The following is a 24,827-nucleotide window of genomic DNA, read 5'->3' as shown; positions in this document are numbered from 1 at the left end:
GCATTGATCAGTGTAACTAGGACCCTGGCGGTGACCGCATGAAAACCTAAAATGGCGGCCGGTGCCTAGGCAAGTCCTGGCGTCTCTGGAGAACTGACATCGCACTGGGGAGATCGCAAGCCCTGGTGAGTGGGGTTGCTCCCTGGCACGCCTGTAAGGGGCTGGGGGCCCTGGAATGATGTGGGGCCACAGGTAACGACAGTAGGGTGCCCTGCCCCTGATAGAATCCAGACATGGCCTCGACAGCTGGCCCAGAGATAAGGTGGAGACCCGACCGGCTGGGAATCAGGGCGCACTGGCAGCATGCCCGCCTGGGACACCAGGCTGTGCCTGACATAGCGACTGACACTGAGATCCGCGGCCGCATGATCACCAAAAATGGCAGCTGGTCCTAAACAAGGTCCAGAGCCACGGAAGAACCGACGTCGCACCGGGAGATAGCACACTTTGGAGGGTGAGGCTGCTCCCTGGCCAGGGGCCCTGGACTACTGTGGGGCTGAAAGAGGGGCAGGCGGGGTGCCTTCTGGCCCTAAAGAGATCGAGCCGGGCCTCAGCGGCCACCCCAGAACCAAAGTGGGGACCACAGCACCTGGGGGCTGTCAGAGCACCCTCGGATCCATGCCCTCATCACATCCTCAACCTGGCCAGCACCACTATAGCACCAGAGTTCTACTGAACCATCCCCTCAGACTGGAAGCACGACAAAATTAGCCCGCTACTCAAGACACCCACCACTGACCCTATGGAGCTGAAGAGCTGCAGACCCATCTCTCTGCTCCTTTTCCCAGCAAAGGTAACGGAGAAAGCCATCAACCAGCAACTCACCAAATTCCTCGAGACTCACTGTATCCTAGACCCATCCCAGTCCGAATTCAGAAGCAACCACAGTACTGAAATCACACACTAAGCAGCCACCAACGACATACGCATCATACTGGACCACGTAGGCATGGCTACACTCATCCTCCTCGACCTCTCTGCCGCATTTTACACCATCTCCCACTACACCCTCTGAGACAGACTCCACGATGCCGGCACCCGAAACAAAGTTCAACTCGGACAAGACAGAGATCCTTGCGATCAGCTCCACCCCGTCTGCCTGAAACGATTCCTTGTGGGCCACCACTCTGGGTAATGCCACCGTCTGCACTGACCATGCGCCCAACCTGGGCATCATCCGGGACTCCTCTCTATCGATGATCTACCAAGACAACGCCATCTCTTTGTTATGCTTCCACACCCCCGACTCCTGTGGAAGATTTTCAAATGGATTCCCCTCGACATGAGGAAGACAGTCACCCAAGCACTCATCCTTAGCAAACTGGACTACTGCAATGTACTCTATGCCAGCATTCACCAAGAAACTTCAATCAAGACAACAAAGACTCCAGAATGCAGCCACCAGACTCATCCTGGACATCTCCCGACACAGCTGCATCACCTACCACCTCAGAGACCTACACTGGCTCCCAGTCAACAATCGCATCACAAAGAAACTTCTGAACCACATCTACAAGGCACTGCACAACATAGGACCAGCACACCTCAAACACCGCCTCACCTTCTACGTACCAACAGATGTCCCAGTTCCTCCCAGCTCACCCTTGCAGCTGTCCCCAAGATCCAGAAAAGTACAGCATGAGGAAGATCCTTCTCCTACCTAGCACCCCAGACATAGAATGCACTACTTCTGAAGCTCAGGCAGACCCCATCACTGACGTAGTTCAGGAAGGACCTCAAGACCTGGCTGACGTCTGAGCAGCACGCCCACATACATTGTCTTGAGACCCCATAGGTGATTAGCTGCGCTCTACAAATCCTTGATTAATTGATTGACATTGTGTGGAAGAGGGATGAAGGGTGAAACTGCTCCCCCTGCGCAGATTCTTGGACTGAGCACTGGGGGCCCGGAGTAGATGAGGAGCTGGGCACATAGACTGATGGGAGCTGGACCCCTGGCGGGCATCGAGCCGCGGTCTCAGCAGATGGACTGGTGGCTTTGCAGCACCCTGGCCTGCGGGTGATTAGCACTGGGCCTGCTGCTGATGGGCGCACAGTGAGGCTGAAGCAGCCCCAACGGAGAGTGAATGACAATCTGCAGAGAGACTTGCACTGATCGTAATATCATCAACAGACCCCCCTGTTCCCTAGAGATGAAGATGTCGTGGAGGCATCAGAGGTGAGGAGGGAAGAGACAGTTTACACCCAGGAGGGGCCTGACGTACAGTGTCTGTTTAGTGGTGAAGTGGTCGTCAGGGCCGCTCCGTGGGTCTTACATGCTTAGTCCATTATCCGTCTGTGGATATCCTGAGTAGAGTACTGGATTAGCAGTAGCAAAAGGCGCGAGTGGAGGGGTTTGGGAATCCCTACCATGTGGCACAAAAACCTTGACTTCTGAGCTTGCTCCCCTACTTTATGACCACTTAAAGAGGTGGACCTGGCCCCTGTTAGACTGCGCAATGGGTCTGTGCTGATGGGACCTAGACACATGAAATTGCACATTGCTCCCTATGAGCACTAAGGTTTAGGAGGGAACCTGGCCCACCCTCCTCTACCACGGAGATGACCCACCACTAGGAAACCCAGCGGAACTTGGGGCCGCCTGCTGGGCTAGCTGCAGACCAGAAAAATCTAAGTTGCCCAGGATTTGGCCGCGAGCAACTCAGGAGCGTGCCATGGGCAAGGCCCTAAAGAAAATGGACAGGGACTTGGGGGGCTCCCAGGGGTTGCCAGCAGTTGTTCGGAGCAAACACCGCCAACGATGATGGTGACAGCGCCCTCCGCCCCCACACTCCAAGACGTACTACAGGCCTTAGCAGCCTCCAGAGAGGCCCTAGAGGTCAAAATTGAAACACTAAGCATTGCTTTGGGTCTTGTGCGCGATGACCACTGTCGCTTAGCAGAGAGGGTCACTGTGACTGAGAGAGAGCTATCTAAGATGAACCCTGCAGTCGCAATGGTGGGGGACGCTTAGCCTCAGTGGAATCTCGCCTAACAGGTCTAAAGAGCAGAGGATGCAAAGAACAGGCCATGTCACAATAATTTTAGAGTGGCGGGCTCCCCAAAAAGTCTAATGTTCAGACATGGTGTGCTTTTTGAAAGATTGGCTCAGGCGTGAGGAACCCAGGAGGGCCCATCCCCCTTCTTTGCCTTAGAGTAGGCCCACAAGGTACCAGCTCAGTCCTTTCCCCCAGGTGCTCCCCCAAAGCCGGTGGTAGCAAGGTTCCTTCACTTTAAGGATCAAGATTACATTCTTCAGCAGGCTCAAGTGCAAAAGAAATCTTGTGGTGTAGAACCAAGTTTCAATATTTCCTGACTTTTCCAGAGAGGTGCAGAGCCAAAGGGCTGCATTTACCGTGCTGAAGCAAAAACTCCGGAACTCGGGATAACGTATTCCATGCAGTTCCCTTCACGACTCAGAGTATTGACACCGACGGAGGTGCAGTTTTTTTCTGCCTCCCAGGATGCATGGTCCTGGATGGAGAGGCAGCCAAGCCCGGGCCTGAGCAACCTAGCTCAAACACAAAAGAGGAAATGCTGACCCCGCTCTCGTCGAAGAAGACAGTCTGCATTGGCTGAACCTCCCACTGAAGAGAAAGTGAGGAGAGAGTGTCGGAAGGTGATCGCTGCTTTCGCATCCCTCGCGGGTTGTTGCAAGGCCCTGTGTCCCTATCTCACGGAGCGGGGGAGGAGAGATCTGAGTCCGACAGTACCCTCCAGCATGATTCTCCTGGTAGTCGATCTGGGAACTGCTAACAAGCTCATCTAGTCGACTATTCCAGTGCCACAGCAGGCACTTACCCCAAAACGCTGGAGTAGACGGAAAACTCTGTTCCCACATTGCCCGTTGTCTGTAGTGCAATAGATATCCCCTGTGGATAGATTACTAATGCTTTTTCTATGATATGTGTTATGGGGGGTCAGCTGGGTGCCTGAGATGCCCAGAGCCAAACGCTGCAAACTGCCTGAACTATCACCTCCCGCAAACCTTAGCCTGAGAGTTAGAAGGCATGAACATGTTTGATTATTGCTTGTTTGTTTGTTTGGGTGAATGGGTCACACCCCTTGTCCTGGGGATTAGGGGTTGGGAAGAGTTAATATTAGTTAAAGAGGGGACTGTTTTATGCTGCCTATGCCTGCTACATACCGGACTTGCTGTGATGGGGGTGCCCCTAGAGATGGCTTTGGAATCCCTGCAACTACCCGCACATCACAAACTACACTCCCAATGGCTAAGTTACTGGATTTTAAGGTACTAACATGGAACATCAATGGGATGCATTCAATGAGCATGCGCCATAAAGTATTCCTACATCTCACTAGAAGAGGGATCCATGTAGCCCTGCTTCAGGAAACTCACCTGGATGCCAAAGAGGGGCGGGCTCTTTAACGCAGATGGAGAGGTCAGGTCTACTGCACTACCTATTCGGCTTACGCTTGGGGTCCTTTATATGATTCAAACTCGGGGTACCTTATCAGCATGTCACTTCCATCGTAGATCCCTTGGGGCTGTACGTCATAATAATTGGAAGACTAGATGGGCAGGAGATAGTGATGTGGAGTATTTATGGCCCTAACATTGATCAATCAGGGTTTCTGATGTCCCTTGCCAAGCGCCTGGCCCCACCCTTTATGGGATCTGTCCTGCTGGGTGGAGAATTTAACTGAATCTCTGAAACAACTTTAGATAGATTGCATCCCCCACTGCAGGACTCCCTGATTATGTGAACCGCTGGAGCATTCCGGATCTAGCAACAGGAATGAAGACTAGTCAATTATTGGTTAACTCACCACCCTGGGCATAGATTGCTTCTTTTTTATCCATTATGTGGCTTACATGTTCAACTGGACACCTTCCTATGCTCCCCAGACATCCATGAATTGACACATTTGACTGAAAACCTGACCAGAACAATCTCAGACCATAATCCCTTACTATTAGGACTTGGATGGGCACGCCTCCAACCCCAGGTACCTACATGGCAACACAAGCCAGATCTCCTGGAAGATCAGGTTTTTAAGAACATCATTAGTGCTGACATACCAGCTTATTTTGAGGTAAGTGAGGGATCCACTGACTCAAGACTTTTAGAGTGGGATGCCTTCAAGGCACTGATTAGAGGATGATGCATGTCAACAGCCAAGGAAGTCCACCACACGTTACTCCATGACAGAGAGAAAGCGGAGCGACAGTTGCGAACACCATCAGCAGAGGCAACCAGATGACCCTGATTTCCAGACATTAGTCATAGAGGCCCAAAAGAAAGAGGCAGTAGAGGCTGAAAGGCTGCGCTGCTATGATTACCAAGCTTATGTAGCGCGTACACATGCGGAGGGTGATCGAGCAAACTCCCTCTTGTCGTGGTTGGCGAACCCAGCGAAAAGAAAAAAAGTTGGTCGTAGTCAAATTGTGTACACCCTCGGGCCATGCAGTCTATCGCCAAGCCGCAATTAATTAAGACTTTTACAGCTATTACTCAAACCTATACACAACCAAAGTTCAGCCGTCTATGACAGACATCCAAGATTTCTTATAACATCTCACCCTCCCATTACTATCGAATCAAGAATCAGAGGCCTTGGGACAAGCAATCACGCTCCCAGAGGAGCAAGCGGCCGTCACAAGCATGGCATGGAATAAGACCCCGTGACTGGATGGTTTTTCAGTTGAATATAGTAACATTAGGCCAAGACTGGTCAACATGTCCAAGGAGGTCAAGAAAATTGGAACTCTATCCTCGTCCGCTCTGGAGGCCCTTCTCATTCATCTCCTGAAACCAAGAAACTAGCCATCGACGTAGCATCCTATTGACCTTTGTCGATGCTGTCAGTGGATTACAAAACACGTAGCAACATCCTGGCCTCACGCCTACAAATCAAATCAAATCATAAACATTTATAAAGCGCGCTACTCACCCGTGCGGGTCTCAAGGTGCTAGGGGGATGGGGTTACTGCTGCTCGAAGAGCCAGGTCTTGAGTTGCCTCCAGAATGCGGAGTGGTCCTGGGTGGTCCTGAGGTTGGTGGGGAGGGAATTCCATGTCTTGGCTGCCAGGTAGGAGAAGGACCTCCCACCCGCCGTGGTGCGGCGGATGCGAGGAACGGCGGCGAGAGCGAGGTTGGCGGAGCGAAGTTGACGGGTGGGTGTGTAGAAACTGAGGCGGCGGTTGAGGTATTCGGGTCCCTTGTTGTGGAGGGCTTTGTGTGCGTGGGTGAGGAGTCGGAAGGTGATCCTTTTGTTGACGGGAAGCCAGTGCAGGTGTCTCAGGTGGGCGCAGATGTGGCTGTTGCGGGGTATGTTGAGGATGAGGTGGGCGGAGGCATTTTGAATTTGTTGGAGACGTTTCTGGAGTTTAGCGGTGGTTCCTGCGTATAGGGTGTTGCCGTAGTCCAGGCGGCTCGTGACGAGGGCGTGGGTCATGGTCTTTCTGGTGTCGGCGGGGATCCAACGGAAGATCTTTCGGAGCATGCGGAGGGTGAGGAAGCAGGAGGATGATACGGAGTTGACTTGTTTGGTCATGGTGAGAAGTGGGTCCAGGATGAAGCCGAGGTTGCGTGCGTGGTCTGAGGGGGTTGATGCGGTGCCAAGGGCCGTGGGCCACCAGGAGTCGTCCCAGGCGGTCGGGGTGTTTCCGAGGATGAGGACTTCCGTTTTGTCTGAGTTCAGTTTCAGACGGCTGAGTTTCATCCAATCTGCGACGTCTTTCATTCCATCTTGCAGGTTGGTCTTGGCGCTGGTGGGGTCCTTGGTGAGGGAAAGTATCAGCTGAGTGTCATCGGCGTAGGAGGTGATGATGATGCTGTGTTTGCGTATGATGTCGGCGAGGGGGCTCATGTAGACATTGAAGAGAGTCAGGCTGAGCGAGGAGCCTTGTGGGACGCCGCAGATGATCTCGGTGGGGTCTGAGCGGAAAGGTGGGAGGTAGACTCTTTGAGAGCGGTTGGAGAGGAAGGAGGTGATCCAGTCCAGGGCCTGTCCTTGGATCCCGGTGGAGCGGAGGCGGGTTATTAGGGTGCGGTGGCAGATGGTGTCGAAGGCAGCCGAGAGGTCGAGGAGGATGAGGGCGACTGTTTCTCCGTTGTCCATCAGGGTTCTGATGTCGTCTGTGACTGAGATGAGGGCGGTTTCTGTGCTGTGATTGGCTCGGAATCCGGACTGAGGGTGGTCGAGTAGGTTGTTGTCTTCAAGGAAGTTGATAAGTTGCTTGTTGACGGTCTTCTCTATGACTTTGGCAGGGAAGGGGAGGAGCAAGATGGGGCGGAAGTTCTTCAGGTCGCTTGGGTCCGCCGTAGGTTTCTTCAGTAGGGCGTTGACTTCAGCGTGTTTCCAGCTCTCGGGGAAGGTGGCAGAAGAAAAAGAGCTGTTGATGATGGTCTGGAGATGCGGGGCAATGATGTCATCGGCTTTGTTGAAGATGAAGTGTGGGCAGGGGTCCGAGGGGGCACCGGAGTGGATGGAGTTCATGGTGGCTTTGGTCTCTTCCGTGTTGATGTGAGTCCAGGCGTTGAGGGTGATCGCTGGGGTTGTAGGTTCTGTGGTGGTTGGCTGGGTTTGGTGTCCGAAGCTGTCATGTAGGTCGGTGATCTTACGATGGAAGAAGGTGGCGAGGGAGTTGCAGAGGTCTTGTGAGGGCTTGATGGCGTTGGCGTTAGGGTTGGAGAGCTCTTTGACGATGTTGAAGAGATCTCTGCTGTTGTGACTGTTTTTGTCCAGTCTGTCTGTGAAGGAATTTCTTTTGGAGGTGCGGATCAGTTGGTGGTGTTCGCGGGTAGCGTTCTTGAGGGCAGTCATGTTATCTGCGGTGTGGTCCTTGCGCCAGGCTTTCTCGGGGGTGTGGCAGTTTTTTTTTTATTCCTTGAGGGCATTAGTAAACCAGAGAGGTTTTTTGGTGTTGGTCTGTCTTGGGAGGCGTCTGAGGGGAGCGAGGTTGTCTGCGCAGCTGGTGATCCAATGCGTGAGGCCTACTGCCTCATATGCCTCACCTGATCCATCGTGATCAGACGGGATTCATTCCCAGATGACATGCGGCCTTTAACATCTGTTGGCTATTCTCACTACTTGATGATGATACTTACGATAAGAATAGTGCAGTGGTTTTCACTGTAGATTTTGAGAAAGCTTTTGATAGCTTAAAATGGCCGCACCTGTATAAAGTGTTACGCAAAATTGGCCTTAGGAAGCACTTTGTAGCCTGGACCCAATTACTCTATACCGTGCCGCGAGCAAGAGTCCACACGAGTAGAACCAATTTGGAAGATTATCAGGTGGAGAGGGAAAACCAAGCAGGGCTGTCCGCTCTCCCCCCTTCTCTTTGCCCTCGGCATCGAGCCACCTGCGTGTCTGGCTCAAGCAAGAAATGCCTATAGAGGCCTGAGGGTGGGGGCTGTAACCATTACATGGCTCTATATGCAGATGATCTCCTGCTATTTGTGAGGGATGCAGAGGGCACCCTTCTAGGAGTAAGGCACCCATTGGACCGTTTCGGCTCATTATCAGGGCACCGAGTCAACTGGTGAAAGTCCAGTCTCTTCCCTATGACAGCTGACTGGGCGACCCCTCTGGACCTTAGTGGCCGACAGTGGGAGCCACACTGCCTTGCTTACCTTGGAGTGCATGTGTATCATAATCGAGCTGACCTTATGGAGGGGAACATGAGGCGAGCAATATGAGGGCTCCGCAGAAACATGACCTCCTGGGAATCATTACCCCTCTCGGTAGCAAGACGTGCTGCCCTACTGAAAACGATCATTCTACCCCAATTACTTAATAATTTTTTGTCATTCTCCCACTATGGATACTAAGGGCCTGATTACAACTTTGGAGGAAGGTGTTAATCCGTCCCAAAAGTGACAGCCGTATTACGAGTCCATTATATCCTATGGAACTCATAATACGGCTGGTGGTATATCCGTCACATTTGGGATGGACTAACACCTCCTCCAAAGTTGTAATCAGGCCCTAAATGCTTTCTTCAAGGAGCTGAACTCATTGATTGTTGGCTTCCAATGGGGGTCTGGCAGACAAAGGTTCTCATTTGCAGTGCTTCAGAGGCATGTGGCGGACGGTGGACTGGCCGTCCCCAACTTTGAGGCACATTACCTGGAGGGGCAATTGCAATGGCTGCCTCAATGGATAGTCAACAGCGCAATGCCAGACAGGGAAGTCGCACCCTTTAATCCGGACCTCCAGTCTTTAGCCAAGATTGTGCTCCATCTCGGCCCTCCTGCTACATCCGACACCACTGAGTTAAAGGTACTGCACAGCTGTTTGATGCAATATCTCCACAGGTTGAGCTGTGCTATACCGTATGCCCCTGAGATCCCAATGAAATTTTTATCAGTATTACCTCATAGAGGAGATTGGAGGTAGAGGTGGGAGCAACCTCCATGGGAACCTTGTTTGAAGCTTACACCCTTCTACCCGTTGAGGAATTTAGAGTTCAATACCATTTACCCCAAGGACACTTTCTCCTCCACAGAGCGATCACTGAGGTGATTAATAAGCATTGGTGAATGGGGAGGCAGAGACTCCCCCTTCGAGTGTCTGTGAATATCTTACAAGTGCTACTGGTACATATAAAGCAGTGACATGCCTATAAATGAGGATGAGGATGGGTCTTTGTCAACCCCTCACGGCTCTTAAATGAAAATGGGAAAAGGACTTAGGTATGTTAATTACATATGAAAACTGGGGGGCATGCTGACCTGGATACCTAAAGTCTCTAGAAATGCTGGATTTAAGCTCATAAACCTATATAATCTACATAGGGCATATTTGACGCTGGGCAAGCTTCGGAGGAATTTTGGTCTGATGAAGGCCAGATGTCCACGCTGTGGTGAGGAGGTGGCAGAGTTTTTTCACATGTTCTGGATTTGCCCAGCTTTGAGGGAATTCTGGGACTCCTTGGTTAACACGTTAACGGAGGTCATCGAACAGGAAGTCCCCCATTATCCCAGACATTGCTTGCTCAGAGGTTATTCCCACACAGCTCAGCATAAAGTGACCAACCAGTTCCAGGACTTAGCACTCTTATTGGCAAAGAGAGAGATAACAAGGAATTGAAATGCAACGTGAGGTTCCCAGAGTGCGGCCTGGAGGCAGGAAGTACTCAGATGGGCGAAAGAGGAGGAGATGGTGAGATACAATACCGAGAAGCCACGCAAGGCCAGGGGCTGATAGAGAGGGCCCAGGCTTGGAGTACTCTGGTATGCGTCTTGGAGAATTTAGACAAAACACCTCAGGATGGCACGGTATCCCCTTGAGGTCCCTGAGGCGATTGATACCTCATGTACCTGGCAGGTATTTTCCCCAGCATCCAACATATACATGGTCAGACGGAGTTCAGGGGAGAGAGGACAGAACTCACTTGGAGATACCCGACACAGCACCAGACAATAGGTACATACAGGCAGATTGAGGCAGCATGGTACACAAGGAGGGAAGGGGGGGTTGAATGTAGGTGCATGAAATGGGAGCACCTTTACAGTGGGGTGACATGAAGAGAAGGGGAGGGGGTGCATTAACATAGTACTTATTCAAAGTTCAATAAAATATTTTTAATAAGCTAACTCATTGAAATTGAAGCTACATAAAACCTCATGGATTATGGTAAATAGAAGGTGAAATGCCAGCCATCAATTCTAGGTTACAAAATGAAATCTCACTATTAAGAAGGCATCTCATACCTTGGGTCAGTTGAAATACTAATTGATGAGATCTGCCCTGAAGTCTCCAGCTTCTTCTTCAACTGGCTCAGCATCACTTGGCAAATCTCCATTTCCAACCACAGGTTCTGCTGCCTCCCCCTCATCTGGTATGAATGGTATCTGACATCTCACGGCAAGGTTGTGGAGCTACAGCAGGCAACTATTATTTGACTACCTTGTTTGGTGAATAGAGGATGGCTCCTCCAGATATGTCCAGGCAGGGAAATCTTGCCTTCAGGAACCCAAAAGTCCACTCAGCAACATGCCTTGTCCTCCCGTGAGCCTCATTGTAGTGAACTTCCCCTGCGTGGCTGGGTACCTCACTTGTGTCAACAACCAAGGACAGTTTGGATAGCCTGAGCCCACTGTAAGGAATAGGTATAACAACACAAACATACGTCTAGGACATGCACATTTGTGATAGCGAGAGAACCTTAGCAAACACACATGTCAAATGTGACTTACCAAACAGCCAGGTCCTCTCTGTGTAGAGTCTTGTCATCAGCAATGGGATATTGCTGTTGCGCATGATGAAGGAATCATGGACTGATCCTGGATACTTTGACAGACTTGTGAAATGTACTGGTCCGCCAAACACACCGCTTGGACGCTGATGGAGTGGTAGTGTTTCCTGTTCCTGTAAACCTGTTCATTGGCACTGGGGGGAACCAAGGCAACATGGGTGCCATCTATGGCTCCACCCACATGTGGAATGTGTCTCATAGCATAAAACTCTGCCTTCACATAGGCCAAATCCCCACACTGGGGAAACCTGATGTAGCTGTCCACATGCTTCAACAATGCACACAGTTCATCCTTCAAAACTAAACTGAACATGGGCTGAGACATCCCTGCAGGTAGGGCCAACTGTATTCTGAAAGGTCCCAGTGGCAGGAAGGGTAGGACTGACATGACTTGAACTATGGGAGGTATGCTATTTGGACTGCGAATGGCAGGCATCAGATCTGGATCCAACTGATCACAAAGGACCATGATTGTCTGCCTATTGAGGTGATAGATCTGTATTATATGTCTGTCCTCCATGGTGTGCAGGTCTACTAGTGAGCATTACACTGGAGGCTGTCTTCCTCTCCTCATGCCAGGGTAACTATGTGGAAAAGCAAATAGATTGTATGCGACTTTTACAATGTACACATAATGAATATGTTCAAATACAAGTCAGACATCTGCTGTTGATTGTCAGAGACAACATGTGACATCTGAAGTATAGCCTATTGCTATTTATCCTATTACACTTCCCTTGTTTCACATTCCCTGAATCCTCTGATGTACTATACATGCATATTTATCTGTGACTGTCAGTGTTTGATAGTCCAACTTAGTGTACATGTGAAACATAACTGTTGCACCTATGCTAAATTACCGATGCACATAAGATGTTGAGAATAGGTGTACATTTCCATTTCCATCGTGCCCTTTGTCACAAAGCTGTTACTACTCACATGCACAATTAGACTACTGAGCATGAAGGCAGCACTCACTGATATTTCACACAACATGGGAATCATTAATGAAGCAGATTCCCATACTAATCCATACATATTGTTGGATCAAAATGGCAGCTGTCTGACCTACTGTACTGGACATGAGGAAGTGACCTCACTCTGTCGGCGGATGTTGTCATGGCAGTAGGTGATTACAACTGCGGTGGACATTGTCATTGGAACACATTGCTGCCTTTGGTGGACTTGGGCCAATGGTGATGTCCGTCGGTGGTGACGGTCCTGTATGTGGCAGACGTGACCGCCATCTTCTGCAGTATTGCTCACTTGACTCCTGACAGTGCTGCCAGCAAGACCTCCACTACCTGAGCTGCTGTGTATTGTCTCAGGGAGCTATCATGCCACATCCTGCAGGCAATATGGCCCCAGAATTCACCCCAGAAGAGCTGGACAAGCTCGTGGAGGAGGTCCTACCCCTGTATGAACAGCTAGATGGTGCACCAGAGGAGCAGGTGAGTCCAATGTTATACCAATGTGTGAAAGGTTGAGTGTATGATGGTGTACATTAAATGTGAATTAGTGAAGGTTTCGCCACTCATGTCTGAGTGTATGGAAATGTGTACATATGCATAGGCAGACATACAGTAGTGTCACTTGGTAGATAGTGTGTAATGTAACTTCCTTCATACACAGCATAGATTGCAGCATGGGCAACAATGATTGTGTGAGAAATGTTTTTGAAGACACTCCATGTTATGGTCAATCATGTGGCCTGGTCATATGTGTGTAGTCAATACCAGGTACTGATTATGGATGTTGTATGGGACACTCCACTTCACACATGGGCTGCCTGCAGATGCTAAATTGTGAAGGAGTCTGACTTAGAGGATGGGAATGTTTGACTTTTTACTGAGACAGAAGTGCTGTTGGTATGGTGCATGTGGCCATAACTTTCTCCTTTTGTCAGTGTCATCCATGTAGCCAACGGCCATCACAAAAAGGGAAACAGGCATGTCATTACTAAGGAAGTTCGGATCTTGGGAGTCCACAGCCGGTGGAGCACCCACTGTACGAAGTGGTAGGAGGACCTGAGACGTTGGGCCCGGATGTCCGCAGAGGCCCAGCTGGGGATATCCTCCCAACTAGGGAGGGGTGCCCGTCGGAACTTGTCCCCCCTAAAGGACCGCATTTTGGCAGTGCCCTACTCTGAGTTGGATGGGTGTTTGAGGGAACCACAGCAGCCACAAGGGGGTAAGTATTGAATACAAACATTTAAATCCCTCTGCCAGTTCAATGTCTGATGTGTAAGTATCTAAACTGTAACAATGTGGTAAGTGCTAAAGGTAAAGGTTCTCCTAGGAACACATAGAAGTATAGTTGGTACCATTGATACACAGGTATGGACATGGTGTTGTGTATAGGGAAATATAACTCATCTATGTATGTATGCCAGCATGTGCAGTATATATATATATATATATATATATATATATATATATATATATATATATATATATATATATGGAACCTGCTGTGTCATCCTTCCCTTCTACTGATCCATAGTCCAGTTATCCTGTTGGTAAATTGTCCAGCTCTTTGGTCTCAGTCAATTCCTATTTCACTGGATTTAGCTTTATGTGCAACATAGGGTCTCACAGGTGAGAAACAGGCCAAATATTCCTGAGTTGTTAAATAGATGTCAACTTCTTGTGAGCGTGATATCTCATTCAGATATTTCACATGACATACTTGCCTCACTTACTCAGCGATGGGAGGAGGTGTCCCCATTGTTAAGTGTCGATTGTACATTGGAAAATGTGATGTTTGATCAGGGTAGACATCCTACATGATAAAAAGCATGTTGGTAATTATACATACCTAGTGCAAGACATATCATAGACATGTGGGTTCAGACTATCTGTACCTTGTACGTGTTATTGAGAAGGTAAGTGGCAAGCCTGCTATTCACTTAGCCAGTTTATTTTGCCCATGTTACATAGAGCAAGACATCTCTTACATAGGTACAACATCCACTGTTTTTGCCAACATCATGTGTATATTGGTACTTCCTGCCATTTTTAAGATCTAAGATTTAGGTTTGGCATAGTAACATTTGCTATTTTGAATATGTTTAGAAGTATTTTAGTATGGATAGGCTCATTTAAACATGACTACATAGTGTTGCAGGTGTTGTGGTTGGCAGTTAAATGTTGGTGGAATGGTATAAGATGGCAGTCAAATTACTGGACTCTAAGGCCCATATTTATACTTTTTAAGCGCCGCATTTGCATCATTTTTTTACGCAAAAGCAGCGCAAACTTACAAAATACAATTATATTTTGTACGTTTGCACCGCTTTTGAGTCAAAAACTGACGCAAATGCGGCGCTAAAAAAGTATAAATATGGGCCTAAGTGTAAGTGTCAATCATGGGTACTTTAGAAGTGGTTTATGTCAGTGTAATTGTACTCCAAAGCTATAAGGTGACATGTCTGAAGGTTAGATAGTGATGTTGGTCATTTGATCTGGTCATCTTGAACTTGCTACTCAGCATGTTTAGTGGAAATGTATGTGGCCGTAATGCACACAACATGTGTCCATTCTATTGAAATGTTGGTATGCTCCCTATGGTTGTCTGTGGGTGTATCCTATGTGCAAAGTAGACCCCTATTGCTGTACATGACTTTGTTTTCTATGTGAGAATGAATGTATGTGCAATACTTTGCAAAAACAAAGCTGATGCATGTTTTGGAAAGATGGTTTGGGAGCCTATTATACTTCAAAATTGGATTTGCAAAATGGCGTAGATGCATCTGTTATTTGCCATTGTGAATGTTTTAGACACAGTTACATTTTAGAGATGTGATAGCTAAGCAACATGCTGTGTTGTAGCTGGAATGTGATGAGGTAACTTTCATAGAACATGACATCTGGCAATGTACTGAGCAAGTGTAGATTCGGAGTAGGTATGAATTTGAAATAAAAGTGAACACTGATTACCATTGATGGTTTCTTGTTTTTGAGTGATGCTCTGCATAGGGACAAACTTTCTCTGTTGACAAATCATCTTGTGCTGGTATAGTTTGTGTTTTAGCTGTACTGATAGGATGGGAATGTAGTGGTCAGATAGTAGGCTTATGTTTGGTGTGACATTGTTGTCAAATAGGGTTGGTGGACGTATATTGTTGTGTAATGATGTTGGCTCTAAATAGTTCCTACTTGGGTTTTTTTTACACATAGATGTGATGTTACTGTTGTGTACGGTGTAATGTATGTGTATGTCAAGAATGTGATGACCCTACCTCTTTCTCTGTTTCTCAGCATCAGCAGGCAAAGGAGATGGGGCACAGCTGAGTGGGGAAGCTGCTGGCCACAAGACCCGAAGTGGTGATACCACCGACACCGGGGGACCCAGAGGGCAAGGGGAGTACCACGGGGGAGACAGGATCCATGTCTTCATCTTCATGATCCTCCTCCAGTATACACTCCCTGGCGGTGGCAGACCTATCTGGGACCACCCCAGCACCATCTGATACCCCCATTACTACCACTGCCCTCCCTGTAGCTCTCCACCCAGTTGGCCATACCCACTCACCCAAGAGGGTGGGCATCTCCTTTGCCTCAGGAACCTCTGCTCCTGTGAGCCCTGCTGCCCTAAGTGAAGACGCTATTGACCTCCTGAGGTCCATCTCTGTGTGTCAGTCGACCATTGTGAATGCCGTCCAGGGACTAGCAACTCAGATCCAACAGAGTAATGCGTTCCTGGTGGGCATTCACGGTGCACTGGTTGGCCTACAGAGATCCTTTCAGGCTCTGGCCTCCACACTGATGGCAGCCAGTCACCCTTTGTCTCCCATCCCCCCTCCACCTTCCTCTTCCCAATCCCAAACCCCTCTTCCATGACCCAGCCAAAGCACACAGACAGGCAGGCATGCATCCACCTCAGCATCCAAGAGTAGCTCAGACAAACACAAGCACCACAAGACACACCACCGGCATGCACACAAGCAACATTCAGATGCACACAAAGCAACAGTCACAACCTGCCCTGACACCCACACCTCCCCCAGCATCACTGACAGCACACCTGACACACCTGCAGACACAACACCAACATTCACTGATCCAGCCACCAAATACTACCCACAAACAGCATCACAACAGACCCTCAAACATCCACCCCAGTCACCACACCCACAGACACCACAAACACTGACACTTCTACATGCAACCCATCCACCATATCTGCAGTCACCACTCCAACAGGCAGTCAATCACAGTATCCCCATGCACCTCCACCCCTCTCATCCCAAGACACATAAACACCCACACTCACCCACCAAACAGACAACTGCCACCCACAAACATACCTTGCACAAACTCCACCCATTACAGCCACAACAACACCTCAGGCAACCACTTCCTCTCCCTCTCCCTCTACACCCAAACCCTTTTACTATGACCATCCCTGTATGTCTAAAAATGCTTTCCTTTCAGAGTTTGCCATTTTCCCTACTCCTCTCCCTCCCCGTGATACCCCTAGACATTCTGTGTCCCTCCCTATGTTCGATTTTACCAGCTCCAATTCCTCCCCTGTCCCACCTGCAATTACCCATGCCCCTCCCCCTGTCAAGAAGTCTACCACTCCTAAAAAAAACTCAACCTTCCCCTAAACCTAAGATTAAGCCAACCCCCAAAACCAGATCCCAAAGACACCCCTCCAAAACCTAAATTCAACCACCCACCTCTCCCCTGCCCCTCCACATAACCCCTAAGGTGCCTGCCTACCCAATAGGTGCCCCTACATTTGGAAGTCACATGGTAGTCAGGAGTCAAGTTTGTTCGGGGCTCACTTATGTGCCCTATGTGCATTGAGACTGTTAGTTATGGACCGGCCTATGGACTTTGTTTTTCCAGTTTATTGGAATTTAATAATAATTTGAGCCAATTTGTTGTAGGCTTCCTGCTTAAATCTTTGTCATGCATTTCATTCCCTAGAATGGAGTTGTTCCTGGCTGACATTAGTTGTGCGTCCTTATGTGTGTGGTGTGTGTTTGTGTGTGTGTGTGTGCTGCTTGGGCTACCTGTGTTGTTTAGCCAGTATCTGAGGTTGTGTGCAGTGCTTTTGTCTGAAAGTGGTATTGCATGTGTTGTGGGAAGGGCAATTGTTTGTTCAAGGTTTTTTGTAGTGTTGATATTGACCTTTTTTGTGTTGTGATGTGTTTGTTGGTGTGTTGTGTGGCTTTGTGTGCTTTGACTGTGTGCCTGTTTTGTGCATGGTATGTTAGATGCAATGTTCTTTGGAAGTCAATCGGTAAGTAGTGTAGTTGTGTATTTGTGCATTTTTTTTGGCCTGTTGCAGTTATGTTGTGATGTATGTGTGATGTGACCTTTGGTAGTTTCCCCTGTGGGTCCCTGCCACAAGATTTGTTGTTTTGACTTGTTGTGGTGTTGTGGGGTACTGTGTGAGTGTGGACTTGTGCAGTGTTTCCATACGTGCCTGTGTGTGTTTGTGACGTGTGTATGTGTGTGTGTGTGTGTGTGTGTGTGTGTTTCGGTTTGTGTGCTGGCTATAGCGTGATTGTTGTGTATATGTGAGTGTGCGTGTTAGTATGCTGTTACGCGTTTGTCGCCCTCGCACCCCCTTCCCAAATGTATGTTGTGTGAGTGTACAAAATTGACAATCTACAACAGTACCAGGTAAGTGTGTGTGTACTTGTGGTTGCTGTCGCTGTCATCCTCGCAGATTCCACAGTCATTGGGCGAGCAGGAGCAGCAGGAAGACATCTAGTTCAGGTTTCATGGCGGCTCCAGATGAGTATGACTTTGTAAAGGTGAGTGTCTCCTTTTATGCTGTTGGTTTCCACATGGGTTTCCGTGGTGGTGCGACTGTGGCGGAAACTTGCTGGTGTGTAACCTCGTAATCTGTCCGGCGGAAACATGGTCTCTGCCGGCCTGCAGGTGGCTACGGTCATCCGTGGCACCCAGACCGCAGTGGCAGAGGTGCTTTGGCGTGTTCTGTACTGAATGCCTCCAATGTCATCATTTGGCGATCTTCTCTGCCACCCTGTTGATGGTACAACCACCACCATCAACTTTGCGGTCCTGCGACCGCCAAACTTGTAATGAGGCCCTAAATTATGTGGGCCTTACCTTAAAGTTAAGGCTTCCAGTTTTCCGTTTTTACTGATTTTTACAAATAAATACAGATAGAAAACAATGTTTTTTCTGTCTGTATTTATTTTTAAAAGCAGAAAAATACTGAAAACTGTGATTCTTGTGAGAAACTCTCCATGCTGTTCTTCATGAGTTCCAGGTACACAGCTGAGCAGATGCAAGCAAGAGGAGTTAAAAAACAGGATGACATGTCCTTAAATACAGGCATATGCTAGCGTACATTTGTATATTATGTTCATATTTGTCTGTGGGTGTAGTGTATTGTTATATTTGTCTGCTTACTTTGCTACAACAGGCAGGCTTCAAAGTACAAGGGCATGCTTGTCAGTTAAATATATGTAGAAATATACAATTTTACGCCTCCTCTTATTCTCACAACACAAAATAACTATGGATAAATACAAAGAAGATGGTAAAAAAATATGGATAAATACAGATGGAAATGTAAAAAAACATAAATACCATAATACTGAAAGCCCTAATTAAAGATTATTTGATGGTTTTTAGTGTGATTTGAATTGCGGTGTGATGAGATTCGATGCGCTTTATCAATTCTGAAAATTTCAAATGCAGAAGGCTGGGTAGGAAGTTCTCCAGATAACATCTACAGTCATTGCCTTTCAAACCTTCTTGTATGTTAAAAATGTGCAAATTATATTGCTTAGCATGATTTTCTAAAACCAGTAAAAGATTACTCATCTGAAAAACCTTGGCGGTGATTGGCAGAAGGCTGACCATTTTTTATTTGTTATCTTGAATTTTAATTGCGTTGTCAGAAATAACAGAAAGTCACTACAACAGCAGAAGGTACAACAGCTAAAGCCAGCTGTGGGAGTGGTATACACCTCAGCCGCGCTTTTTCCTGGAAGCAGCTCTGTCCTCTTGACAGGTACCTCAATGACAATATGAAGGACAGACCGGTGAGCAGTGTAGCAGGCACTACCCAAAGGACAACTCAAGAAGACCACCAGCAAAAGTATTGTGGCGAAGTGCTAGTCAAAGCAGACAAGTAGAGGCAAAGAAAATGAGGTTAATCTAGCCTAAAATTGCTGAAATATTCAGCTATGAGAGCTGGCATTGGGAAAAACTAGTGGGAGGTGGCCATCTTGTTCCACACACTCATGTGACTCCACACACGCATGTTCTAACTTTTTCTGCATATTAGACACTTGTGATACATGGTCTGTATGGCTTTAGACTGTTCAGAATGTTTTCCTGAGTGATTACCAAGATCTATAGTAGTTGTGGATTCCTGGTTCTCTGTGTAAGGTGTACTTAATTGAGGAGTTTGAATTCTGGTGCTCAAAATGTGGGCAGTTAGCTGTACAGATTTTCCAACAGTATGGCATTTGTTAGGAGATGCAGACCCGTGGACGACGTTTAGGCAGTCCTTTACAGTACGGAGTTTCAAACAGCTGGAATATTTTTAGTCTACACCTCTAAGCCTATTCTATAGTTTTTTGCTTCTCTTTGCAGTAGTAGAGTCCGGCTGAAACTGTGCTGGACTGTGAGATGTGATGGAAAAACGTGGGATAGTCAGGCCTTTCTCTTTCTATTGCTCAAACTCATCAGCTTTAGCTTTAGCATCTACTGCTGTGATGAGACTCTGAGACTTGCTAAAATGATGTATGTCAAATTCCCCTGTAAAGGTTGTTCTTTGGTTCACATTCATGATGTAGATGCTCAAATGTAATGAAGTTGGTAAAGGACTCTTATTAGGAATTCAATGTCACCTTTTCATCAGTTTCAACCTCGTGGTCCTGCTTCAGCGTTTTCCCTTATCCTGCAGTCCCAGCAAATTGGAGAAGGATACAGTTTCAGGCAGAGGTGGGTTCTGGTTCTGCCAAGTCACGAGTTGAACATATGGTTGGATGGCAGATCCAGCGCCCTTTTGTTGTTTGGTAAACTGTTTCAAACGTTTGGGCACTGATCATCATGCAAGAGTGATATGTGGTCCAAATTTACCATCTGCCACTGAGCTCAAAACCTTGGATTTTTCTTTGTCTAAGAATCAGCTGAAGGATCATCATGATGGCATCCCAGTCCTGCAGAATAGTGCCATCACATATGTTCCTCAAGGGGAACAGAGGGCAATTTCACGTAATAGTATTACTGCTGGTAGAGGTTTCATGGTTGTCACATCACATTCAAGATTTAAAGAGATGAAAACATTTGCCAAGTCTATATCTTGGCAGATGGTTCAGTTGAACAGTACCTGTCTGCAGACTATGAAGCCTGTCATCCAAAGTACTCTGACATTACATCCACAAAGCAATGTTTTCATGCTTATTACACACTTTTTCTGCGGAGAGCTATCATGATAAACCAAAGTCCTTCCTATTGGCATACAGTCTTCACCGAGTCTATTCATTGTAGTGCTGGCTCATTTAGGTGGGTCCCCTTCATGGGCAAGGTATTGCTGTCTAGTATTATTTGGTGATGCTGCAGTAACAAAATGAAATGATTAAAATAATGCACAACGCTTAAGTAAAAAAATTATGGGGGTTATTTACAAGACCCCGTGAGTCACTAGAGCGTCACTTTTTTGATGCTCCTGAGGTGCATATGGCAGCGCCATATCTACAGGTCCACGTACAGCCACCTTGTGTTGCTTTTCGTGGCCTTGTAAATATGGACAGAGTCACTCACCCAGCAACAGGGAGGCATTCCATGGGTGTTGTGCAGGGTGTTCCCATGCAACATCCATGGAGTTTGATGCAATCCCAGATTTACAAGGATTTGTAAACTAAGGAAAGTGTGAAAAGCCTATGCCTCCCTGGAGGAGGCATAAGGGAAGCGCAACAAGGAGAAATACCTTTAGTTCTCCTCATTTTTTCCTTTTTCTATGTGTGCTACAGAATGCAAGTGTCCCTTCCTGCACAAAAACAATCATCCCCGCAACGTAGACACTCTTGCACCATGGTGCAATGGTGCCTGCATTGACGTATAGCATCCCATTATGCACCACTTCAGGGGAAAAAAACAGGAATGTGTTGCGTCTTGCAAGTACGGCACATTCCTGCCCTTTTCTTTTGATACAGAATAGCGCAGTAGGAAGGCTTGCAGTGCTACCTTGCGCCAAAAGCTTGTAAATATGCCCCAAAATGTGTTAAAATCAAAATTTGTAATAAGCAACCATGCTTAAATGTTAAAGGCCTGTAACACGAAAAGGAGATATGGACTCTTAACTTAGCTTAAATAACGGTGCCATGGTAAATTGAAAATTCATTGATGTTAAAAGACATGCCTTTTTCATTGAATAGCAGTTGTGCAAGATGTTTTTCTTATCTTTACTGCAGAGATTGCCATTTCAGAAGCTTCTGTATCTTAGCTACTGACACTTGTGTAATATATGACTGATAATAAGGTTCTCACCGCAAAAGATTAAGGAAGGATGATTCATGGGAAGAGGTTTTTGGAAAAGAAGAAAAATGTGTTGCAACATTCAAGACTCAAGTCTGAAAGACTTCTGTACTCTGGTGAGAAGATGGGGAATACATCTTTTACCAGGAGCATACTGAAATCCAATTAGCCAACATGAAAAGGAAAGAGCAGTAATGTTGCAACATAAAATGGGTGTATTTATAATAGTGTGTGTTCTTAGATTAAGGAGAGGAGACCCATTATTTGCCTTAGAGAGAGGCTGTCAGACCCCAGTCATAGAAACTGACTCAGAGGATTCCCATTTTGACACTCTGACAGGACACTCTTCATTCAGCTTCTTAGACATCTCTTCATGAGAAGTCTTAGCTTATTTCTTGGCCTCCTGTTATTTTAGCTGAGAATACTTTCCAGCTTATTATGTGAAAGCTTCATGCTTATGCCTTGATGTTCTCTCATCAGAAACTCTTCATGGGCATCTGAACTAATACATTATCCTTCCTACATTTTATCCTGATAATTTAGAATAGGGAGTTTCTTTATGGAACACTCCTGTTGCATTATTATTGTATTGACTGCATTATTGACTATTTAATTGGTTTAAATTATCGGCAAATATCAATTGATTGAGTATATTAACCTTTGATGCTGATACTTGGAGAATAGTACTATAATAAAAGATGAATTGCTGAAAGATTTGAATATAAAACCCTTTAACTCACTCACACTAACTCTCTTTATTAACTGAACCAAAGAGATAATAATGATGATGCTTTTATGTTGATTATGGCTCTTTACTACTTTGTCAAAATCAAAGATCCATTAACATGTCAGCAGGATTTAGAATGATTGATTATTCTAGAGGATTAGGCTGGAGGAAATCCCTGTGCTTGAACAGTGATTGGCTGGCCTATGTCTTTTCTTCTGACAGAATTGTAGAATCAGGTTACAGTGTGCAGTCTTCAAGGCTTAGGATGTAAACTTGAAGACGTTTCTATTAAAACATTGCAAAGAACACTAATTTATAAAGGCATCTTCCAGTGCAGCAGTTGGCAGACACTTCATTTCTTGTCACTGATTGGAAACATCAGGAAACTCTGGTCTGATTATTGACCAGCTATGCCCTGTCTCATAGTCCTAGCTCATCAATAGCTTCAAGTTGAAAAGTGCTTGCCTTCTTGGTCCTTGGACTCTTGCAGCTTCCACCTTCAGATTCTGATTTTCAGTAATTCTGACAGGATCACAAGAATCTATCCTGAGAAGTTGTTCTAGATCCATCAGAGCCAGTCATCATCATTACAGAAGCGAGCAGCGGGGTTTAACGATAACTTTGAAAGTGGATTTGAGCCAGGGTCAGAGGACATGACAAGCAGATCCTGGAGGATCAGTCTTCTCATAGAGCAATGTTAACCACCAGGATGGAAGCAACACAAGCAAATATGAGTGCTCCAACAAGGGAAATCTAATTCTGTTCCCACAGCAAAAAATCCACCAATCAGGGTTAGTTGTTGTTCTCTAGCGGCCACAAAAGGGTCATTCCTTTTATGGAAGAGGAAGCCTCACACACCTAATAGTGTCATGCTTCATTCTCGTCAAAAGGTGCGTTGACCAGTAGTACCTATTCTGGCCCCTCGCCATGCCAATCTGCCAATGTACCTTTTGACAAATGTGTGACTACAGATATGCCATATTTAAGAAAAGTGGTGCTGCACAGAGTGCAGCGCCTCTTTTCTTGCACCCCTTAGCGTCCCCCCAATGCCACCATGTGTGCACCATATTTAAAATCCAGAGCACCATGGCAATAGTTAGGGGACTAGCATCAGAATTTTTTATGCTAGTCTGGAGCTTTGTAGGATTACCGTAAAAAATCTTTATGCTAATCCTGCAAATCTCATTGAGGCCCATTGTAATTAATGGTGTGCATCCTGTTAACTCCTGCTCTGAGTAGGCATTAAGGCCCGTATTTATACTTTTTGACGCTAAACTGCGCTAACGCAGTTTAGCGTCAAAAATTTTTGCGCCGGCTAACGCCATTCTGAAGCGCCATGCGGGCGCCGTATTTATTGAATGGCGTTAGCCGGCGCAAGCAGACCGGCGCTGCCTGGTGTGCGTGGAAAAAAACCACGTACACCAGGCAGCGCCGGCGTAGGGAAAAATGGCGTTAGGGCGTCTTAAAAATGGTGCAAGTCAGGTTGACGCAAAAAATTCGCCTCCACCCGATTTGCGCCATTTTTAACGACGCTCAGACGCCATTTGCATGACTCCTGTCTTAGTAAAGATAGGAGTCATGCCCCCTTGCCCAATGGCCATGCCCAGGGGACTTCTGTCCCCTGGGCATGGTCATTGGGCATTGTGGCATGTAGGGGGGCACAAATCAGGCCCCCCTATGCCAAAAAATATATATAAAAAAAAAAAAAATTATACTTACCTGAACTTACCTGAATGTCCCTGGGGTGGGTCCCTCCATCCTTGGGTGTCCTCCTGGGGTGGGCAAGGGTGGCAGGGGGGGTCCCTGGGGGCATGGGAGGGCAGCTGTGGGCTCATTTTGAGCCCACAGGTCCCTTAACGCCTGCCCTGACCCAGGTGTTAAAAAGCGGCGCAAATGCGGGTTTTTTTGACCCGCCCACTCCCGGGCGTGATTTTTGCCCGGGAGTATAAATACGACGCATTTGCGTCGCAGTCATTTTTTTGGACAGGAACGCCTACCTTGCATCTCATTAACGCAAGGAAGGCGTTCACGCAAAAAAATGACGCTCTTTACTCCTACTTTGGCGCTAGACGCGTCTAACGCCAAAGTATAAATATGGCGTTAGTTTTGCGCCGAATTTGCGTCGAAAAAAACGACGCAAATTTGGCGCAAACGGAGTATAAATATGCCCCTAAAAGTGCTGAAAGAAATGAGGCACGATTTCTTTACGCCATTTTTTCGGCCCCCTTAAAGGGGGATCCCTCCCTTTGCATACATTACGCCTGGCACAGGCATTATGTAGTGCAAAGGGTTACAAAGTGGTGCAATGCATGCATTGCAGCACTTTGTAAATATGGCGCTGGGATTTTGACTTCATGGGACCACATAAGCATTAAAAAAATGATGCTAACGT

At 47.2% G+C, this 24,827-nt stretch overlaps 1 long non-coding RNA gene across 1 annotated transcript in view; it reads right to left on the bottom strand.

Annotated features, from left to right (window-relative positions):
- The window catches only part of LOC138283310 (uncharacterized), a 345,418-nt gene that overhangs the window by 76,672 nt on the left and 243,919 nt on the right, over nt 1-24,827 (bottom strand). The window lies entirely within an intron of this gene.

The sequence above is a fragment of the Pleurodeles waltl genome, chromosome 3_1 (genome assembly GCF_031143425.1).
Source record: "Pleurodeles waltl isolate 20211129_DDA chromosome 3_1, aPleWal1.hap1.20221129, whole genome shotgun sequence".
NCBI lineage: Eukaryota > Metazoa > Chordata > Amphibia > Caudata > Salamandridae > Pleurodeles > Pleurodeles waltl.
Note: the sequence above shows the minus strand (reverse complement) of the source record. Positions and strands in the feature narration are given on the sequence as shown.